Source organism: Myotis brandtii, unplaced genomic scaffold (genome assembly GCF_000412655.1).
Source record: "Myotis brandtii unplaced genomic scaffold, ASM41265v1 scaffold398, whole genome shotgun sequence".
Classification (NCBI taxonomy): Eukaryota; Metazoa; Chordata; class Mammalia; order Chiroptera; family Vespertilionidae; genus Myotis; species Myotis brandtii.
This window is the reverse complement of record NW_005365280.1, coordinates 2,850,833-2,856,079: the sequence shown is the minus strand read 5'-3', so window position 1 is coordinate 2,856,079 and position 5,247 is coordinate 2,850,833. Positions and strand designations below refer to the sequence as shown.

Genomic DNA, 5,247 nt, shown 5'->3' with positions numbered 1-5,247 from the left:
CGGCAGCCCTGCTCCCTCGCAGCCACTCCCATGCACTGGTGGGGTCAGCCTCGCTCGCACCTGCTGATGATGCAAAGCAATTGGGGCTGGCACCGGCATCGGGTGCGAGAGGCAGCTGCCAGCCCCAATCGCCCCTCAGAAACAGGGGGAGGTGGAGAAGCCCTGAAGGGCGATCAGGGCTGGCAGCTGCCGTTCACACCCGCTGACAGCACCGAGCAATCAGGGCTGGCGCCAGGCACCGGCAGTGGGTGTGAGTGGTAGCTCCAGTGCTGGCAGTGGGTGCAAGCGGGGCCAGTGCTGGCAGCAGGTATGAGTGCCGTGCAGGACCGCAGCACATGGGAGCAAAGAATTTTCAGTAACCACCAGAGGCTCGCCCCAATGACAGCGACTGGCGCCTTGCCTTGGTCAGGCACTGCCGCTCACCTGCTCCCACCATCCCGCCGTGGCCAACGCCCGCCATGTTCTGCGCTCTGCCGCCTGCTGCCACCACCTGCCATGTTCTGCACGTGCCCCCTGCTGGTCAGCACACGTCATAGCAACCGGTTGTTTGGTTGTTTGGTTTTCTGCCATTCGGTCTATTTGCATATTAGCCTTTTATTATATAGAAATATAATTGTTCTATTTTTTATTAGTTGTTTTGTAATCTCTTACTTTACTTAACTTAAAAATTAAACTTTATCATAGGTATGTACAGTGGGGCCTTGACTTATGAGTGTCCCGACTAACAAGTTTTTCGAGATGCAAGCCGTCTCTCGGTCGATTTTTTGCTTTGAGTTGTGAGCTAAAATTCGGGTTACAAGCCAGCTTCAGATACCCCATCGCTAGTTGGCGCAGCAAATCACAGTGAACGCCACAACATCAGCCCAGCATTACGTGTCTCACTCGTTCACTTTTTGATTTGACATACGAGTAATTTGAGTTACAAGCTCCGTCACGGAACGAATTAAACTCGTAAGTCAAGGCCCCACTGTATGTATAGGAAGAACATATTATGTAAAGGGTTCGGTACTATTTGTGGCTTCAGGCATCTGCTGGGGGCCTTGGAACATATCCCCTGTGAATAAAGGGAGGACTATTATTCCTGTTAAGTGATTTAAACCAAGAAATTTATTTTAACTACCAAGGGTAATAGATTAAAACATACAGTTTGTTTTAGATTAAATATTTCCGAAAGGGATTTGGTTTGATGTGAGACTTTGCAAATAGTTTATTAGGAAGGTTCAAGCATTAGTGGTATGGGAGCAGCAGGAAAGGGAGGACAGCTCATAAGGCTGGGTTGTTAGCCATGACTAGAACTTAACTCCACAGGCCTTACAATCATCCCACCCAAAGAAGAAGAAGCTGGAGCAATTACACCCTAACTCCCACCAGCCATTGCCTGAGTGCTGGGGGTTGCTGTTAATTCCCAGATAGTCAAAGTCGGAAGTCTGAAGCCAATGAAATAATAAGGTCTTTAAGTGGGCAGAGCACTGACAATATAAATATATCAATATATTCTTACATCAAGTAACTATGCAAATAACATGTTAACTGCCTGCCCCCTTCCCACATCAAAACAAATAGTCAAAATCTAGCAGTGAGGGTTTAAGTAATTACAGCCAAGAAAAATAGTTCTAAGTTTAAATATCCTTTCCCAAACAAAAATTCCTAGAACATCAAATAATAACATTATATGAAAATAACAAAAATAAAGATTTAATGTAATCTTTTATTAGGCTTTGGATTGCAAACTATTTTGAGGGGGAAAAAAACTATGAAATTCATCCTACTAAAATATAACAAGGATTTCTAACACAGATCCCAACACAGTGTCAACAAATGGTTTATTGAATGAGCTGGCGGTGAATATAAACAACTAGAAACATAATTCATTTGTATATTTCAATGCTTCAAAGAAGGGAAGAACTTGCCCATGGACACCTAATTGATCCAATTTCTTAAGAGAAAAAATATATAGTTTTTTAATTTAGTTTTCTATTTGTTGATTGGTAATTTAAATATAGGTTGGAGAATAGCACTGTTGCATATCTCACTTCTAAAGTCTAATACCCCACCCCCCTTTCCTCCTTTTCCCAAAAATGTCTTATAGGCGCTCAGCATCTGGGGATGCTCACAGCTCTCCCTGCCTGGCCCAGCTTCTTTCAAAATGTTTACTGTTCAAGAAATTCTGTGAAAGCTCAGCTCGGAGGGTGATCACTCCACACCTGTAAGTTTTTATGGGTCAGTCAAAGTCTACCCCAACTTGGAAGCCCAGCGGGAAGCTTTGAACATTGAAATGGCCGTCAAGACCAAAGTTGTTGATGAGGTCACCATTGTCAACGTTTTGTCCAACCACAGCAATGAACAGAGACAAGATATTGCCTTCACCTACCAGAGGATCAAAAAGGAACTTGCATCAGCACTAAAGTCAGCCTTGTCCAGCCACCTGGAGACCGTGATTCTGGGCCTCTAGAAAACACGTGCTCGGTACGATGCTTCCGAGCTGAAGGCCTCCATGGAGGGGCTGGGGACTGATGAGGACTCTCTCACCGAGATCATCTTCTCAAGGACCAACCAAGAGCTATGGGAAATTAACAGAGTCTACAAGACTGATCTGGAGAAGGACATTATTTCCAACACATCTGGTGACTTCTGCCAGCTGATGGTTACCCTTGCAAAGGGTAGAAGAGCAGAAGATGGCTCCATCATCGATTATGAACTGATTGATCAAGACGTCTGGGATCTCAATGATGCTGGGGTGAAGAGGAAAGGAACTGATGTTCCCAAGTAGATCAGCATCATGACCGAGCAGAGCGTGTCACCTCCAGAAAGTATTTGACAAGTACAAGAGCTGCATGACATGTTGGAGAGCATCAAGAAGGAAGTTAAGGGGAGCCTGGAAAATGCTTTCCTAAACCTAATCCAGTGTATCTGGAATAAGCCCCTGTATTTTGCTGACCTACTGCATGACTCCATGAGGGTGAGGGGACATGCAATAAGCTCCTGATCAGAATCGTGATCTCCTGCAGTGAAGTGGACATGTTGAAGATCAGGTCTGAATTCAAGAGAAAGTTCAGCAAGTCCCTGTATTATTAAATCCAGCAAGACACCAACAGTGACACTGCTCTACCTGTGTGGTGGGGGTGACTGAGGCCTGTGGCGGCTCCAGCATCCTCCCATGCCCATCCTGTGAGGATGAAAGCATTGCCTGCCCCAATCTTATTTCAGTTCCTAAGCATTCCCTGGCTTTTCCATCTAGTCTCCCCTTTTAGACAAAGAAATGAACATTCCAAGAGTTGGAAGTGAAATCTATGATGTGAAACACTTTGCCTCTTGTGTAGTGTGTTGTAAACAGATGAATAAGTTGAATTTTTAATTTAGAACAAAAAAAATGTCTTATATACCCACTGTTGCCTCACTGTCTTTGGAATTTTCATGCTTATGTGAATTCCCCATCTGCATATATTAAAACTTTATTTTCTCCTGTTAATCTGTCTCCGTTAATTTGATTATTAGCTCAGCTAGAACTTCGAAGGTGGGAGGAAAAGTATTAATATTTTTAGCCCCCACAGTTTGGGGAGCCAGCCAGGAGAATTCACTGGCTGGGACAGGACTAGCCCCCTGGACTGCTGCAGCTGAGAGATCATGGGCCCCTGACCACGGCCCGCAGAGGTGGTAAGCATTTTACCTGTCAGCCTCTCTGGTCTCTTGTCCAAATGGTTTGGTGGAAGTTGGAAGTGGGAGTCCTTTTCTCTCTTCTAAAATTAGATTGGCAGGAGAAAATATTTGTGAAACTAGCTTCTTGGGCAAATGTGACTGGTGAAAACTTGTTTTGAGTACTCTTGTATTGATCCAGTTCCTTCCAGAGACGGTCTATTATCTCCACCAGCTGGATGATACCTATTGTTTGTTTTTGAAAACATGCTGATTTTACTTGAGTCTCCAAAGCACTGGCCATCTGCGGCTGCCCCAAGCTCAGGCAGATGAGCATTCTGAGAGCTGCTGAAAAGAATATAGTTTTCTCCAGAGAGCAGATTGCAAGCCTATGATGTGTTGAAGAATGTTTCACCTAGTTTTCACCTCTGTATATACTAGTAACTCACCAATTTTACATCTATTCCCCCCTCCAGAAAAATGACAAGCATTTCATGGTCACTTCCTGGGTGGATATTAAAGAGTATTGGAAATAGCACATGCAGCTGTTAGCTTCTACAAATACACAATCAAAGGCATTTAAATGCCCAGTCTGCAATGCTGGCAGCGAAAGACAAAAATAACAGTTACTTTTTTTTAACCAAAGATAAATGCCAGATTATGCCTGAAAAAGGCAGGATCAGCCTATTTCCTAGGTGGAGAAGAATAGCACCAATGTCAACAGGAGAAAATGGTCTTTGGGAGGATGCACAGACACAACTAATTAAAGGCCTTTTAAGAGAAAAATAACTTGGTTTTGTTAAATTTGAAAAGAAAATATTGGCCTCAATTGCTTTTTAAAATTAAGAACAAGATTTTGTGGATAAAGAAGTGGTGCATATATACAATGGAATATGACTCAGCCATAAAAAATAATTAAATCTTGCCATCTGCAGCAACATGGATGGACCTATTGTGCTGAGTGAAATAAGTCAGATTATTTTACTTATATGTGGATTCTAAAAAATAAAATAAATGAACAAGTAGAACAGAAATAAACTCATAGAGAACATTTTCACAGTTGCCAAATAGGAGAAAGTTTGGGGGGCTGGATGAAAATGGTGAAGGGATTAAGAAGTACAAATTGGTAGTTACAGAATAGTCAAGGGGATGTAAAGTACAGCATAGGGAATATAGTCAATAATATTTTTTAAAGCCAATAAAATGTAAAATAAAACTAAGGACAAGATTTTAAGTATATACAACAAAATGTTAGCTCTGGTTTTCTCTGGGTAATGGAATTTCAGTGACTTTTCAATTCCTTCCTACATAAGTGTTACTTAATTTTATGACATGGATATGTACTTCTTTTATTTAATTTTTTTTATTGATTTCAGAGGGAGAGGAAGGGGGAGGGAGAGAGACAAAAAGAGAGAAAGAGAAAAAAACATTAATTTGTTGTTCTACTTATGCATTTATTGGTTGATTCTTTTTTTTTTAATGTATTTTTTATTGATATTAGAGAGAGGAAGGGAGATGGAGACAGAATAGAAACATCGATTGGCTGCCTTCTGCATGCTCCATATTGGGGAATCAAGCCTGCAACCCAGGCATGCGCCCTGATCAGGAATTGTA

At 42.3% G+C, this 5,247-nt stretch overlaps 1 pseudogene; it reads left to right on the top strand.

Moving 5' to 3' along the window:
* Positions 1 to 2,131: 2,131 nt before the first annotated feature.
* On the top strand, positions 2,132 to 3,146 carry LOC102238794 (annotated as a pseudogene).
* Positions 3,147 to 5,247: the final 2,101 nt, after the last annotated feature.